Raw genomic sequence first — 18,023 nt, forward strand, 5'->3', positions numbered from 1 at the left:
AGCCAGTGGTCATAGTCAGTTGGAGATTCTTGAAGTAGCTTTTTACAGATGCTGAGAAGTACCATGTTTAGTATGCTGAGCTCTTGGAAGGAAATGTAAGATATACATATGAGGTGGGAATCATGTGACTCTCCAGATGTGGTTGGCTTGCAATTCTCAATACCTAGCCAGCATCACAATTGTAAGGAATAATGGGATTTGCAGTTTAATGAAATTTGGAGGGCCATGTGATTCTCATCCTGTGGCGTAGTGGTTTGAGTGTTGGCCTATGGAGACCGGGGTTCAGTTTCCAGCTCTACCATGAAACCCACTGGGTGACCTTGGGCAAATCACATGCTCTCAGCCTCAGAGGATGGCAATGGCAAACCCCCTCTGAATAAATCTTACTAAGAAAACCCCATGATACGTTCACCTTAGGATTGCCATAAGTCAGAAATGACTTGAAGATACACAACAACAATACATGTAAATCTACAGACACAGTCACATCATTGATACCCTGCTAGAGTCTTATAAGTACAAGTAAAGGAGGTGGTTTTGCATCTCATGTTCAAAACGGGGTATGGTGGAGAGTCAACTGTCCCTTCAAAGGAAAAGCAGCCAATATTGCGTTGGATGTGTTCTTCTTTCCTTGGCCTTAAGTGCCTGGCAATAAAAGTTTCCAGTACAATACACACACACATACAACAAATAGCAGCCTCAGCTGGTCTTGTCCATGCTGTGTCACATGCTCAGAGAGAGATGTCACATTGAATTAATGTCTCTTTCCAGCAGCCTGAATGTCGCTGGCATTGCTCAGTGCAGCAACTAAAGCAGAGGACTGACACACACATTGTGTGTGTGTGTGTGTGTGTGTGTGTGTGTGTGTGTGTGTGTGCTATCAAGCTATTCCTTAAAGATGAAAACAACATGGAGATGCAGGGTGGGGCTGGAAGGATGGAGAAGCTGTGCTGTAGTCTCAACCCTAAGAACATTTTGGTGCTGGAAGGGCTGTCCTTCTCCATCAAGATAGATCTGCATATCATTTACATGCTGCTTTTGGATTGGTCAGGGTGATGGGTTGAACCACTGCTGGGATTTGGAAAGGGGGGACCTGGATCTAGGGCATTTGGGGGCAGTGTCAGTTTGGCCTTCCTGTGTCTGGATAGAATTGGATGAGACAGGAAGGCAAAACAATTTGCAGGAGTGGAAGAGGAGCTGTACTGAGCTAAGGCTGCAATGAATTGCACCATCATGGTGGGAGAAGGTGAAGGAAGGAGTTTTATTTCTTGGTTTGCAGAGATGCAGCAATAGCTGATGGTGTCCATGATAGTGGGATGGTGATTCCAAAGCAGCTTTTATTCCAAACTTTAAAGAAACTAATCAAAGTGCTGAACCTATTTTGGTACAGGGTTGAGGACCTAGTAGATGTCATTTAAAGTGCACACTGAGACCTGGAGTAGCTTCACTGACCCCATGGCAACTAGATGTCACTGGTGAGATGTTCAAAAGCCTCTTCAACTTCATTCTGGTTCAGTTGGCACATTTTAGAGTATACCAGGATTTGATGCATCCACCCAAGTTCACCTGCATGGTTCATCTCCTGCAATTTAGGCTACTGCCACACTGCAGGATGAATATATCTTGACACCACTTTAACTGCCATGGCTCCATCCTTTGGGATCTTGGGATTTTTAGTTTCTTGGAGTGCCAGAGCTCTCTGGTGAACAAGGATCAATATCACACAAAACACAAATCCCAGAATTTCATTGCATGAAATCATGGTGCCCAATTGTGGTGCCCAACGGCATTCATTCTGCAGTGTGGCAGTCCATGCAGAATTTTCTGAACAAAATCTGAATTCGTGATACTTTCAACAACAATAATAAAAATGATAATGTTCTGGATCCCAAAGTAATAGAGCTGAAAAGATGGAGATAGCTGGTAGAAACATTCCAAGACAGCTTCTGGGCCTATACATATGTGAGGTGTCTATATGCTGTGCTCTAATCTCATAAATTTAGAGATGAGCATAAATTCTGACAGCACAAATGTCATGCCAAGAAAAAGACTGATTTTCTAACTCACATAGATTATGCAAATACATACAGATGTCTGTATGTGTGTGTGTGTGTGTGTAGGGGTTTGGACAGAGAAGATACTCTTTTGGACTACAGCTCCCAGAATTCCCCATTCAGTAAACCTCCCCCCCCCTTTCCTTCCCCAGATCTGTTTTTACATAGTGTATCCTGCATCTGCTATTCCTAGTAAGAGGCAAGGAAAAATTCAGAGCACTAAAACTACAGTACTGCAGTTTTGGATAAAAGCTCTAGCTTTTTTTCTCTGCTGCTCCAGAGAACAGGACCTGGAACAATGGATGCAAGCTGCAGGAAAAGAGATTCCACCTGAACATTAGGAGGAACTTCCTGACAGTAAGGGCTGTTCGACAATGGAATGCACTCCCTCGGAGGGTGATAGAGTCTCCTTCCTTGGAGGTCTTTAAACAGAGGCTGGATGGCCATCTGTCAGGGATGCTTTGATTTGGATTTCCTGCATGGCAGGGGGTTGGACTGGATGGCCCTAGTGGTCTCTTCCAACTCTATGATTCTATGATTCTATGATTCTATGATTCTATCTCACTGGACATTGCTAGGCTTATCTTCATAGCTATGAGAACTAAAAGCTTTGCTCTGCCTGTGATTTTTCTGAGCATAGCTCCTTCCCATAAGGCCAGATCTTTATGCAAGCCAGCCTTACATTCACAGCCATGAGAACTAGAAGCTTTGTACTGTCTGTGATTTGGTTTATGAGCCCAGTTCCTAGCCCCAAACCCCAAATCTCTGTGCAAGCTGACATCAGACAGATTCAAAGGGCAGGTGGGGGGGGGGGAATGACAAAACAGAATCAGTCCCTAAAAGCTCCAGGGCTATGGCACATTTAAATGAAAAACAAACATAACAAACATAAGGACATAAAGCTCAAGTGCATTTTGAAAAATGCCAGTTGGAGGGAAACTGTGTTAAAATGAAGGAAAGGGTAGAAAGGATTGTTTTGAGATAACTTTTCAGAGAGACACAGACTCAAACCAGAACCATCTTCTCACCATATGCCAATTCAGCTATACTGGCATAGGCAAAAGTAGCAAAAGCAAAATGAAATGGATTCAATGACTGTGAAGGCATTGGAAAAAATAGCCTGCTTGGATATGGCATATTCTATCAGCTTTCCCTTGCTGTTGCTGCATCACTTTAGGAAAAAAAGTAATATAATGTTTGTGTCATCCAAGGACATTTCTCATGGTATCTGTTGGCTTCTCTCTCTGTGTGTGTGCATGCCTTCAAGTTGCTTGTTGACTTATAGTGACAACATGAATTCCATAGGGTTTTCTCAGGCAAGAAATGTTTAGAGGTGGTTTTGCCAGGTCCTTCCTCTGAAAGGTGCCTACAGTACCTGGCATTTGTTGGTTGCCTTTTATCTTAGTACTAACCAGAACAGACCCTACTTAGCTTCTACAATTAGACGCAACCTGGTGCCTTTCTTTTTGCTATGTACCTTCAAGTTGTTTCCAACTGACAGTGATCCTAAGGTAGCCTACAACAGGGTTTTCTTGGCAAGGTTTGTTCAGAGGGAGTTTGAATTTGCTTTCCTCTGAGTTTGAGAGCCAATGTGGCGTAGTAGGTTGAGCGTTGGAGTATGACTCTGATGACCAGAGTTCAATTCCCAGTTTGGCCCTGAAACTCACTGGGTGATCTTGGGCAAGTCACACTCTCTCATCCTTAGGGGGAAGCAATGGCAAATCTCCTCTGGGTAAATCTTGACAAGTGAACCTCATTATGGGTTTGCTTTAGGGTTACCATAAATTGGAAATGACTTGAAGGCATACAACACCAACAACAACAAGGCTGAAAGGGAGTGTATGACTTGCCCAAGGCCACCCAGGGGTTTTCCATGTTTGAGCAGAGATTCAAACCCTGGTCTCCAGAGATCAAACCACGACACCATGCTGGCTGTCTTTTGCCAGCCACATAATCCATTCTACCAAGAACTTCCAAAATCAGGCATTAGATGAAGTGGGAAGGAATCAACAGCTCTGGAATAAATATACTGCAAGGAGACTCAAGCATCTTGTGTCTACAGCAGCATGAAGGAAAGCGGGAAGGTCACATGTTGATACACAGAAACCAAATGTAGCTGTTTTTTGCAGACAAGCTCTTCAGAGACTGTGGCTCTCCTTGAAGGCTGTCGTCTCATTAGGCACCACTTCAGGCGACTGACTCATCCCTTGCATTCAATGTGCATATTGTCAGCCGTGCTGCAGAACCCACATTCAGACTCACACACAAGAAGCCCAGTGTTGGCTATAACCTACTGGCATCATGAGTGTCACGCTGGGCCAGTGCTTGTATCTCAGATCAGATTTGAAAGAAGACAAGGTCAATGATAAGTGAAACAAGCAGTATTCTCAGTCCTCCTTTCCATAGGTTGTGCAATGGAAGAGCATAAACTGGTAGCTACAACTTCTGGGGCATCACAAGCAGAATACGTTTCTGTACTCCTAGTGAAGTGTCCACATTTCCATGTCAAAGACCTAACATTGACTACAACAGAATCACAAGGCTAGAATGGACCACAAAAGCCATCTATTCTAGCCCTCAACCAGCAGAAATGTACTGTTAAAGCACTCTGGCAAAATAGCTATCCAACATCTGTTTATAGACTCCCAAATAAGGGGACTTCCGCAATCTCCAGCAGTATGCTGATAAACAACTCTTACTGTTTGAAAGAGATTACATCTAATGATAAGATGGGATTTTTAATTTTTTAAAAATTATAGTACTATTGTGCCTCAAGGAAAAGGCACTTGTGCACTCTAAATATATAACTAAAATATGTAACTAAAAACAGACATGCACACAGAGTATTTGTCCTTGAATCCGTAGGATCATCTCAGCAAACCATATCCCTGTTTTTTTTTAAATAACCATTAGAAGATCCTGAGTACAGAGCCACTTAAAACACTATATGCAGCTCCCTCCCAAAGAATGAGTAGACATCCAAGCAAAAGCAACCAGCATAACCCAGCAAAAACCATGGAACCACATTGCAAGAACTCACATTTTTTAGACCTGTTTGAGAGACCCCTGACTCCTATGAAAAGCAATGGGAGTTGAAATCATTGCGGCTTAGCTGTTGAATCCCTCTGGGTCTCTATTTAACTTCATCCCAATTACTTTTAGGTGTACTGAGGACCAAAGAATAGAATAAGTTAGCATTGTATCCTAGTGGCATGAGAGATCAGTTGTTATGCCCTCCTCCATCTATTTATTTTCCAGGCTCTTCCTTCAATTGCTCCCCAGCAAGTATAGCGAACAATGCTAAAGAAACCCAGAAAGGCCCTCCAAACACCATTGTGCTTGTCGACATTGTCTGGTGCTGTTTGCCAGACACCCCAAAGCCCTGTAATAAAGTTGTAAAGAAGTCAGAGCCACACTCTAAGGCTGCTGCATTAGAGGAAGGAGCTGTAACAATGAAAACCGAATTACTTTTTCTCCTTTCTTCTCTGCACTCCTGTGTGTGCAGAATTATTGATAGCGATGTTGCCTGAGCGACAGCAACGATCACAGGGAGATATGTGGAAAGGCTGGGCTGGGAGGGAGCAATCCTTGTTTGGAAACCAGACAATCAGTCCTCCTCTTGCTTTTGAAGGAATCAAACACCAACAGCACACTGGTTCAAAGGCAGTTCAGCAATGAGGTTGAAGGTTTCCCATCCAAGAGGTGATCTCATTCAAGGGACCTGGTATGCTCTCAGTCCCTCCAAAAAGGTCTCCCATTTTGGGAGTGGGGAGGGGGTTAGACGTCATTTTCATGAGGTTCTTCTGAAGATGAGAGAGAAGAGGTGGCTTGTTGGTTTCATGATCCGTAACTAGATATGGACTAGCTTGAGTGTTCCTTTGCAGGGTTTACCCCTTAGCACACCACTTTTCCACCAAGTGCCTAAACCTCCACTGCCACCAAATGTGAAGACTTCCACAAATCTCATTGTCACCACCAAGAGTGAGGGCTTTCCCTTGTTCCCACTTCTGCCATCTGTGGAAGGTCCTCCTCCAGTCCTATTGCTGTGGCCACCAAGGCTGGGGACCTCCTAGATGCCCTCATGATACATGTGTTAGATAATATGAGACGTTAGATAATATGAGAACTCTTAACCCTAGTCCTCCATTCACTTACTCTCTAATTACTCTACGCTTGCTCTAACTACCCTAACTCCACCCACTCTCTAATCAACCTGATCCATCCTCTCTCTAACTACTTTGACTCCACTCTCTCTCTAACTACCCTAATTGACTCCACCCTCTTTCTAACTACTCTATTTGACTCCACCCTCTCAAGCAGGTTCACACATGGAGATGCACTCTTTCAGAGAGCCTGGACAAAGCATTTTAATTTCAGCTACAGGTTTAGTCCACCCTGACTTTGCAAAAGAGCCAGTGTGGTGTAGTGGTTTGAGCATTAGACTATGACTTTGGAGAACAGGGTTCCAATTCCTGCTCAGCCATGGAAAATCCTTTGGTGACCTTGTGCAAGTTACACTTTCTTAGCCTTAGAGGAAGGCAAAGGCAATTGTGTCCCCTGAACAATTTTTTGGCCGAGAATACCCTGGGATTGGTTTGCTTTAGTGTCTCCATAGGTCAGGATTGACTTTGCTTCAGCTTGTGCTATTTTTCAGAATTTGGAAAGATCATTCTTTTTGGTTTAGGATTGCTGGGATTCTCCAGTCAACATAGTCACTGCTAGGTTCTGGAAATCTTGTGGGATTTTGGGAGTCCTAGTTCAAAACCCTACTTTTCCAAACACAGATATATATGTCCTGAAAATGCATGCAGTTTTTCATATTTCCCCCAAATAGATGCATATTAGCTAGCAATTTATCCTGTTACATCCCATTTTCTATTCTGTTTTCCTTGGACCTACGTATTTCTGTGTGCAGTGTTTCTAAAGTTATGCCCTTTCTTGCTTGGAGCAGAGAACTGTATTGCAAAATTTGGGGAAATTCAAAACCATAGCCGTGTTAGCCTGGAATATCAGTCTGCAAAGGGATTTTGTAGTACCTTTGAGACTAAGAGGAGGAAGGTTGTAACAGTTTAGCAGATTAAATCTCCTTCATTCGATGCATGGAGTGAAGTGCCTATGGCCAGACATTTATAACCATGAGTGAGCAGGTGTGTATGTGAATACCAGGGCTGTGTTTGGGTTTATGTGAATTTGGGGAAGTGCAAGAACTGAAGAGCAATTGTCTTCTGATCTGTGTATTCATTTGGGAAATGTGTATAATATGACTTACATTTCAATACGAACCAAACAATTTTGTCTATCATCCCTAGGCACAACTGTCCAGAGGAAGCACTGCAGTGACTCAGGTCCTGGAATTCTCTTTCAAAGGGTGGTAAGGGTCACCTAATATGCTACCCTAATGTACTTTAATGGGCTTTTAAAGAGATTAGAAAAACCTTAAAGACCCATTTGCCTTTGGTGGTTTTCTCATGAGATGTATTTTATTGAACCGCTGATTATTTTTGGCTGTAATTATTTATCAGATATTTGTATACTCTGAGGCTGCATATTATTGTTGCTGTGCATTTACATTATTTGGAATGTGTTGCTTTCTGTGTTTTCTCTTAGAAGCCATCTTGAGATGGTTTTCGCTATTAAACCAGAAAGGAATTGTTGGTTTTCCGAATATTTTAGATGGTTGCTGTTACTGTTGGCTACGGCCTCTGGGAATCATTGTCCAAGAAAAGCAATGTGTCCAGGCTCTGTGGAGACCCACTGTCACGAGCGTGACAAATCTATGCTTGGAGACCTGGGAATGAACACTAACTGAATAGTTATGTCTCTTACAGAGCTACATCATATTGTGGTGTCTATGCATAAGGAGTTGGGGGCCCTCACTCAGGTAGAGTTTGATGGTGGGGTCTGTGAGCCTTCTATTCCAGTGAGAAGGGAATGTTAGAACCAGCCATGGCAGAGAAATCAGACAGCAGCTGTTGGCACAAGCACGATAAGCATCAGCAAGCAGCCTTGTAAAAGGCTGAGCAGAGAAACAAGAGGAGAAGCCAACAGAAGCAACTGGCATGGCAGGGGGAATCCTTGCACAAACAACCCAGTCATTGACCGAGGGGCTACAAACTAAGCTAGGTACATATATTTGACAATGCATCATTCCCAGGATCACTCCTGGTGCCATGCAAGTGCAGTGGCAGGCGGTCTTCTATCAACTGTCTCTTATAGGATATAGGCAGAAAGACTTTTTCCAGAGCTAGCCAGCCTGGGTGTGTAGTAACTTCCCATCCTTTGCAAGGGTGAAGCAATCAGTTGTTAGGTGATGGTAAATATATGTACCCAGGGATTGTAGGATCCTGAGATAAAAGCTACCAGAGGAATTCTTTGTTTTGAGTTAGTGAAAGAAAGACTAGCATTGTGCTTATGATGTAAGCCAGTGTTAGCAGCAACTAAAGCAATTCGTAACTGCCTCCTATAGTGTAACTCTATTGACTTCAAGGAGCAGGGGGGAATGTAGCATTCCTGTCCCAGAGAAGGACATCACATTGCAGTATGACCCCCCCCCCCCCCATATCCACAGACAATATGTTCTGAGATTTACTGCGGATAGTGAAAATCACAGATAATCACAAACCCTATATTTCTGGTGGAAGTCCACCATACAGTCACACTGGAGGACCTCCAGATCCCTAAAGAGACCATAGTTTTTGAATGCAGGTAAGTGAAATCACAAGTACCTCTCCCACATATACAAGGGTTGTACTATATAGATGTAGCCACACTCCACCTTTTTATCACTTTGAGATCACTTTAACAGTCTTGACTCCATCCTATGAAATGGGATTTATAGTCTGGTGAGATCAAATGGTTTTGGAAGGAAGGAAGGAAGGAAGGAAGGAAGGAAGGAAGGAAGAAAGAGCTGGGGTGTAGCCATGACAGGAGGTCAAAATGAGGTCCTTGATCCCCAAATAAGAATTATGTCTCTCCCAAATGAGATTTTTCTTGAGTCCCCAAATTTCTAGAATTGCAAAGAGCGAGATGGAAATATCATTCACACCAAGTAGTCTTACATTTGTTGTGTTCACCTTCCCTTGGTGATTGTGCTTGCTCCTTTTCTTTGGATGCCTAAACTGTATTACTAAATATTCACGTTTAAAGTTACTACAGTGCTAGAAATGTGCAGAGTGAAGGAATGTTTCATTGGAGGGGCAGATTCTTATGAAGGGGGATACCTTCATTTTGTCTTCCTCCAGATAGTGACACCCCTGGAAGAGGCAGAGGTGAACTGATCCTTGATTCCTTTCTCATCTCTTCTCCTTCCCTTCATTTACAATCAGCCAGTGGGTTAGGTTTCTGAAACAGCACCATGGTCAGCTCCGTTTGTATGCCTGAAGGAACTGAAATGTGCTGTTATATCATTGTGTGTCTTGCCTTTCCCCCTCCATTGGTTTTGTGAGCCAAAGATTGTAGAAAGGTATAAACTCGAGAAAATGTTATATTAACCATTGGATGTGAGTTTGTGCTGACTTATCACTGTCTCTTCTCTTTTGGGCTCCATGCCATCTTCTGCACACAAAGGCAGTATTTATGTGTGTTTTCCTTTAATCTCTCTCTTGCTGTGTGTGTGTGTATTCCTATTTCTCACTAGCAAGTTTACTATCCCGAGCAAGGTGATCCATGGTTTTCCAGTTCTGCGGGTTTTTCATCTCACCATTTAAGCTTCTTTGGTTCCCTTGGTAAAAAAGAGAGAGAGAGTCTGCATTTTATATACACAGGATTCCCAGTGGAAAATAATCTCATTAGTCAAATGGTTTTTGCTAAATGGGAGATGAAGGTGTTTAAAGTGAAGAGAAATCTGCCTAGTTAACCTACCTGAAGGAGGTTGTGAAAGACATAATAGCCATGTAGAGACATTAAAACTTGATTAGTTTGTCTTCGCAAGGAGGGATGGTGAAGGGATGGACGGTGCAGAAAACAAACACCCAATATTCACACATCCCAAAGTGTTCCAGGAAATTGTTCTGTACAGAAATATTTCCTTCACTTTCCAGACAGCCACATATGTGCATATATATATATAGGTTTTGGTGTGCGTGTGTGGTGGGGGGTTTGCATAGAAAACTGCAAGTGCAAAACCAAACCGATTCAAGTGGTAAATTCCTGTTCACAAGGCGGCTTAGGAAGGACAGAAAAGGAGTATGTAAAGCAGTCAAAGGCCCCAAAGAGATGCAGGGCCACACTTTGCCCATCCTTGCTGGAGCTGACAGAAAACAGGGCTGTGGATGAGCATGGAAGACAGACTCTTAGAAATTTGAACATGTGATGGTCAGCCTGAACAGGTGCATGCTATATCACAATGCTCAGTTGCAGACCTTCCCATTTACAGCCATTGTTGACCACTTTCCTATGAAGCTGGAGAGAGGGAGAGAGTGAAAGAGAGCCAATATTTAGCTTTGGGGTCTTGTGACTGTGATCTAGAGTGTTGGGCCCAGTTTGTCTCTTACAATAAACCTACTGCAAAGGCTGCAGTGCTGATTTACAACATCTGTGCAACAGTTTCACACATTACAGAGCAGTCATCCCAGGTTTGAGGGCATGTTTTTACAGTTGATGGTACATTATGGGACCCCACATTTGGGGGAAAAAATCAATGGAAAAACAACCGTCTTCCTAAAATAGCAGCACTATCCTACAGTAGGGCCATAAACGTTGTGTGGAAGAAGTGCTGATGGCGGTGGAGAGAGGGGGAGAAATGACTCCCTAGAACAAAGGAAGCATACATCACGGCTGTAGATCGATCAGAAACCCCAGTCACGGCCCGACGTATAAAATACACGAGCCTCCATTCCGTAGCAAATGTGTTCCAATCAAAAGAAATATAATTTAAAGTTGGATAAAATTCTAAATTAAGGTTTGACTTACGTTCTCAAATCAGGAAGATGAAGAGTCTTGGGTTTCCCGCATCGTTAATCTCTCCAGCTGTTGTGTGCCTCATTTAAAGTTTGAAGCAGAAGCTTTCTGAAGGGAGAAAAAATATATGTAATAGTGAGTGTGCGAGAGAGACAGAGTTTCAAAAGTAAGCGGTGTTTGGAGAGACTGCAATCATTGACAGAAGACTCGGATCAGAGACATATTTCAGTTTGCAAGCACTACTGGTGCACAAGAGTTATGAGCTGTCATGAATGGAAATCTGGAGCAAGGAAATCCACCCAATGTCAAAAACAAGTTTCTAGTTCTCATTGCGGTAGGTGCAACTTTCACCAAATTGGACCAAGATCCTGTTTATTGGTTGCATAGTGTTAAATTGCAGTTGTGTAATTATGCTGGAGTGACATACCCTTGTGCAACTGAAAGGGTAATTCTATACATTCTTCTGCAAAAGTTTCACACTTGTACAGGGCAAAGGATCCACACTTGTACACACTTGTACTTGTTCTTGTACAAGGCAGTCATGTGTACAATGGCTTACACTGTCATCACAGATCTTGCACAACCCTGAATAGGATGACACTCTTACATGGCCTCTGAGAAAGGGCATAATGGCATTTATACCAGTGTAAATCCATAGCAGGATTCCAGTCAGTGATGGAGGAATTATATTTAGAGAGTAGACCATCAAGTAAAATCAGTGTGGTGTTGGGCTACAATTCTGTTGGACTACAATGTTGGAGATCAGGGTTCAATTCTCAGTTCGGCCTTGGAAACCCACTGGGTGATCTTGGGTGAGTGACTTATACACTCGCAGTCACAGAAAACCCTTGATGGTTTTATTTTAGGGCTGCCATAAGTCAGAAATGACTTGAAGGAACACAACAACAACAAGACCATCAACTGCTAGAATACCGGGTATCAACATTTCATTATTGACTTCTAATAATTAAAAGCGACATCTACCCACTCTTGGTAGATTATTGTTTATGCATTAGATCCATGCGCACATACCCTAACAATTTTAGGATACGGATCTTTTGTCCATACCGATGGCACGGCTGATAGACACATGAGATAAGGTCTTCAGGTTGCTGCCCCTAGGTTTTGGAAACCCCTTTCTTGGCAGCCTAGAATGATCTCCTTCTTTGCTGCAACATTAGCAGCAAGAACAATTAAGAAACATTTGCAAGTGACCTCAAAATACTTTGAAAAAAGTGTAAGAAACCTTACACAGATATAACAAACCATCAGGGCTCTCCCACAGAATAACTAGTGGTGCTTTTGGGGAACATTTGGAAAATGTCGCATGCACAGCCCCCTTGTTTGTAACAGTCTAGACCAAAGCTTGAAAAGGTTATTTTGATGGAGAACGAGTCCTAGAATCTTCCCATGTTATTTGGGGAGGCTTCAGGGAATCATAGTCCAGAAACGTCTCTGAGCTCTGGTCTACTCTGGTTCACACATCTACCAGATTTTTCTCTGCTTCGGATGCCTGGCAGATGAATGTGTGAAGCAACTCCCGGGGAAATTGTTGCCTAAGAGGCAGAACGAGTGTTCCATCTGTACTGCTGGATTTGCAGTTTTATTTATTCATTTGTTTATTGGATTTCTTTCCCATCAACATGGCCCAGCAGCCTTCTGCCTTTGGGGCATCTCACAGCAAAAAGGAAGCAATAGCACCATAAAATGACATTAAAAATAAATTTCAAAGACATTTTTTTTTAAAAAAAGAAAATCCAATTAAAATCAGTTTTGTTAGCCTTTCGAAGAAAAATCTCAGCTTATTTAAGAAGAGAATCCATTTCCAACTAGCTTGCTTCTTTTAGAAAAGCAAAGCAAGAGCAGCACAAAAAAAGCAGCTTTTGTTTAAGAGAAGAATAACAACAGAGCCCAGAAAAGTCATTCACAAGTTCCATCTTCACTGCAGAAATAATCCAATTTGAGACCACTTTAACTGCTTTGGTTCCATACTATGGAATTCTGGTATTTTTAGTTTTGTCACTCATTTAGCCTTCTCTGTCAGGAGAGCTCTAATGCCACAACAAACTGCAAATCCCCATCAGCTGGATGATGCCATGGTAGTAAAAGTGGTATCAAACCATGCCATTTCTGCAGTGCAGATCCGCCCCAGTAATCCTTAGCCAATATGACCATTAGCCTTGCTTGGCTAGGCAATTCTAGAATTGTGGCTTGTAAAAGTAACCCAAGGAAACTATGTTTCAACAATAGCAGCAAAAATGACATTGCTCATCCTCCAAGTGTTTGGTGAAATAAAATCTTTCTAACAGGATAGTCTATAAGCTGCCTACCTCATTTGTGATTAACTGCTATCAAGTTGACTTTGACTTAAGTGATCCTATGGATGAGAGACCGCCAAGCCATCCTTTAAACATTAGCCCTGCTCAGGTCTTACAAACTCAGGGTTTTGGCTTCATAGATTGAGTTTTTTGCTCTAATACCCATTTATTTGTCTTTTTAGCACTCCATGGTGTTGATTTTCTTCCTATCAGCTTTCTTCACTGTCCAACTTTCATAACCATACATGGAAATGGGAACTACAATGGCATGACAATCCTCATCTTGTTGTGTGCCTTCAAGTCATTTCCGATTTATGGAGACCCTATCATGGGATTTTCTTGGCAAATTTCTCTAGAGGGGTTTGCCATTGCTATCTTTTGAGGCTGAGAGAGCGTGACCTGCCCTAGTATTCAGTAATATATCTTTACACTTTAGGATCTTGTCTAATTTCTTCATAGCTGTCTTTCCAAGTCTTAGCCTTGCTCTTCCGATACCATCATGCAATTGTTGATATTAAATGATCAATTTTTAGCTGCAAACTTGTGGGTCTCACTTTTGTGTACACACAGACGTTTTGCAAAGCTAAGCTGCAGCTACTCAGTTTCATTTCTGAATCTGAACTTATCACAGTGCTCAGATGCCTTAAACAAATGTCTCCGACAATTTTTTCCCCAGAGCTATCTAAATCCAATTCGACTTGATCTTGATTCTTAATTACATCATTTGAACTCCTTCCAAGCTAATCTACTGAAACTTCTAACTCCTGAATCATTCAAGGAGACGTCTTATACAACCTTCTGATCCCTTTTTGAGAAGATGGCTCTGTTTGAAGTATTTAATAGCATCATACTTCTCTTCTGAAGATAAAGATGCTAGATTTTGAGATAATCTATAAGTACCCAAATGGGCTGAGATGAGATGGGACATGAGAAGTGCCTCCTTTTTCCTCTGGGAAGAATCTTTGCTCCAGAGTGATGGAAGCAGAATTCATTTTATCAATTCTCATAAAGCTTAAATCAAGGCTTTAGAGATGGGGGGTGACATTTTATTAGCAAAGATAAGAATGTCGGTTCTAGAGCTTCAGTCACGTTCAGCATTTTAACAGTCATGGCTCCATCTTATGGAATCCTGGGATTTGTAGTTTGCACTAGAGCTCTCTGACAGAGAAGGTTAAATATCTCATGAAACTACCAATCCAAGGATCCCATCGCACTGAACCATGAGAGTGGAATCAAACTGCATTAATTCTGCAATGGAGACGCATCTCTAGTTGCTTTTTACAGAGTACATGTGAATGCTCAACCAGCACTAAGAGCCAGAAGTTGTCAAGCAAGCAGAATAGTGACCATGGCAGCAACAGTGCATAGGAGCAGATGGCAATAGTTACTTGTTACACTCACCAGCTGGCACCAACAGAAGAAGAGGCTACCTTCTTCCAGACATCAACTCCTCCTAGAACTGCTTAGTCCTTCAATGCCTAGCTAGGTGGGTTTGGGTGCATCAGTAGAGGGGCGTGGGGTGTGTGGACTACACCAAGTAACATCTTAAGAGAGGGTGACACCACTGCTCCCCAAACATCTGCCTATGAGCAGAAATGGGCTAATGCATTTGCCTGTGTCCCTTTAAAACACTGGGTCTCAGTGGAAGAGATGGGGTGAGTGGGGTAAGGTTCAATGGGAGAGAAAGGAGAGGCTGCAGGGTTTTTTTAAATATTAAAATTTAACATTTAATTTTTTTATTTAAAAATATTTTTAAAATTATTTTAAAATTTCCTTTAAAAACATCACCTTGCCACATTTTGACTTTAACCATATGAAACAGTGTATGTGTAAGGACATTAAGGCTGTGCATATGATGTTGCAATGAGAAGGCATATTTTTAATTTAGCTAGTTATGTCACAACTATTGCTGTTACATTTAGTGACATATGGGGTTTATGATTTATGAGTCATATTAGTACAAAAAACATTACTAAGAATTCTGCATGGTGTGGTATGGGAACAGGTCAATGGATCTGGTGATGTCGATCCATATGAGCTCACAGTGGATTCCTTGGTTCCAAAATCTTATGGGAGTGAGAGTTTGGAAATTCACTGGTCAAAAAGCCCCAGACAGTTTTCTAAGTCATTCCTTTTATTGTGCCTTGGACTGCTCTGAGAGAGGCACTGCAGAAATATTGGTCAAGTGATCAAGTATAGCTATGCCATGGGGCTTTCCACCTCGAAGGATCTGGTCCTTCAGGAACAATCATACAGTTTGATGTCTCATCCTCTTCCACGGATTAGTGTAATCCCATTTTGAAGACACCTAAGTAAGTGGGCACCAGTACATTCTGTGGCAACAAATTTGGCAAGTTAATGATGCGTGGAGCAAAGAAACCTTTCCTTTGGCATGAATCCCCGGTCTGAACGTTTCATTGGCTGACAAACCTGGCTTCTAGCCCAAAGAGTGGAGAAAATCCACTTTAAAACACTTTAGACGTGGTAAAATATTAGAATGAGTATTGTTATTTCTCCTGGGGGAGAATATCACAGGTTTATGCATGGAACGCACCTCTCCTGAGCAATGGAGGGAGTCAATTTTCATCTTTGCACTCGCAATCACAGCTCTGGACGCTTTTAATCATTCCACTCTTTGTACTGCGCGGGGCCCTTCTGATCAATCAGAACTTTGAAGTTGTGTCATAAAAATGTAAATGCATTGCTAAATGAACCGGCCTCCCCTCCCTCTTTCTCCTTTTGCCTGTTCCCTGCCTCTGCATGCACACACAGACGAAGGTACGCTGGCTGATAACACTTGGCAAGCTTTGGAATTTGCATTGCTTGACAGCAAACAAGCCCCTCGCCATCCTTGCTCCCATGTGTTCTGATTGCTGATTTGGTGCTCTTGCAAATCACATTGCTGTGCTTGTTCCTAGACCCAGGGAGCTGATGTGGAAAGGGGTGCAGGGTGGTGGCGGTGGTATGGGAAGAGACAGAACTCTCCCTTGATTATGTTTCTAAAAATAAAAGCCAAAGCTGGTAGTGGCAGAAATGATCGTCTCAAGGAAACAACTCCATTCCTTCCCCCTCCAGCCCCCTCATTTGCTAACGATGTCTTAATTGCATCAGATACAAGAGCCGTAGAAAGGCAAAAAGAGAAAAAGTAATTTAAAGGAGAAGGAGAAGGAACCAGGGAGCCACATAGCAGGATGTCTTGGTTCCCAACAAACAAATTTGCTCAAATTCCACCATCTCATTATCAATAAATCAGAATGCCGTTCACTCAAAGGAAGAAGGAACTAGAACTGAAATCTGGATTCTGAGATGCTTATCACACCATGACGCGAACCCGTTGGCAACCCAAAATAAATGAAACTGCTACCTTAGTGCTGCAGTTGTGTGAGAGATCGCACCTTTCTCTGAAAACCAGGATGTATTTGCGATAAGAGCAGCAGGAATTGACCACATTTCTTAAAAAAAAAAAAAAAAGCTGTGCATGTGTAATTGCATGATTTCGGCATCACTAGAAGGGAGGGAATAGCAAAGCCTTGTGCCAACAAGCTCATGAGATCATGCAATGATGGCGCACCCAGTAATTGCATTGATCACTGGACCCGGGATTTTTATTGAATAATTGCGGTCATTCATGGGTTCTACCTGTGAATGAAAAGTGGCAGTTTTGTCACAGGATAACAGCAGTTTGCACACTGCGGCATACAATCAAAACTATTGCCAAATCAGAACTATGCCAATTGGTTTGTGCTATAACTGATAGTGTGATAATCTCCTCAGAGTCTTCTTCCCAAATATTCCACATATCATGTGCTCCTTTCCTGTATTTCCTGTCCTGTCCTGTAGCTATTTGGGGGGACAAAGTGATGGCATTGTCCTCCTTTAAGAATTCTCCCTCCCAATGACATTTTCCTTCAATCCTCACATTTCTGGCATTGTAATATAGCTGAGCATTTGGAAAGAGAGTTTAGACATCCAAACAAAGGGGGCAGGCAAACTGATGCCATCTTCTTGATGGACTTTCCTGACACTTATAATTTTTAATTTTCCAATATATATATTATCTGATTGGCAGAACCTGAGATGTATTTCTGATTCTGTTCATTAATTTTTCTAGAGTGTGTGTATGTGTGTGTGTGTGTGTGTGTATGCATGCATGCATGTGCATGTTTATATAGTACATACATGTGTTTTCATTATAGTATATATAGTGTGTTCTAAATGCATTTCATGCTATATGTAGACTGCTTCATTATATTTTCTGGTGACATCATGCAGGAGGTCTACTGGAAGATCTTGGCTTCCTCAATGTTGGCTGTTTAAATTTTTGGCCACAGAATTAGTGTACATAAATGTTTGGGTTTTGTTTTAGTCCTTCTACAGAGCTTTAGAGGTTAGGAAGAGTTTCCACTGAGAATGAGAAGAAAGGGTTCAGCTGATTAAATTTTCCATCTGCTTGGAGCATCACTGCCTTTTCCAGCTTCCTGGGAATCCAGCTCGAAAGAGGCCAAGAAGCATCTTGGGGAAGATGATGGCTTTATCAGTTTGCCCAACACTTGCTGCCTCTTTGTGGCTGAGTCACTCAGATCTTTCCATGCCAGCAACCAAAGTCACTTGATCTACATTGCTACCATTTCAGCATTGCTAAGAGCTTGGGGCTGCAGCGATCTACCAATGTGACAGCAATGAAATGCTTAGGGAGACTTTGGTGACATTGAGTGTGTCCAAATTCAGAAGGAACACCAAAAGAGTCTTCTTG

This window comes from Sceloporus undulatus, chromosome 6 (genome assembly GCF_019175285.1).
Source record: "Sceloporus undulatus isolate JIND9_A2432 ecotype Alabama chromosome 6, SceUnd_v1.1, whole genome shotgun sequence".
NCBI lineage: Eukaryota > Metazoa > Chordata > Lepidosauria > Squamata > Phrynosomatidae > Sceloporus > Sceloporus undulatus.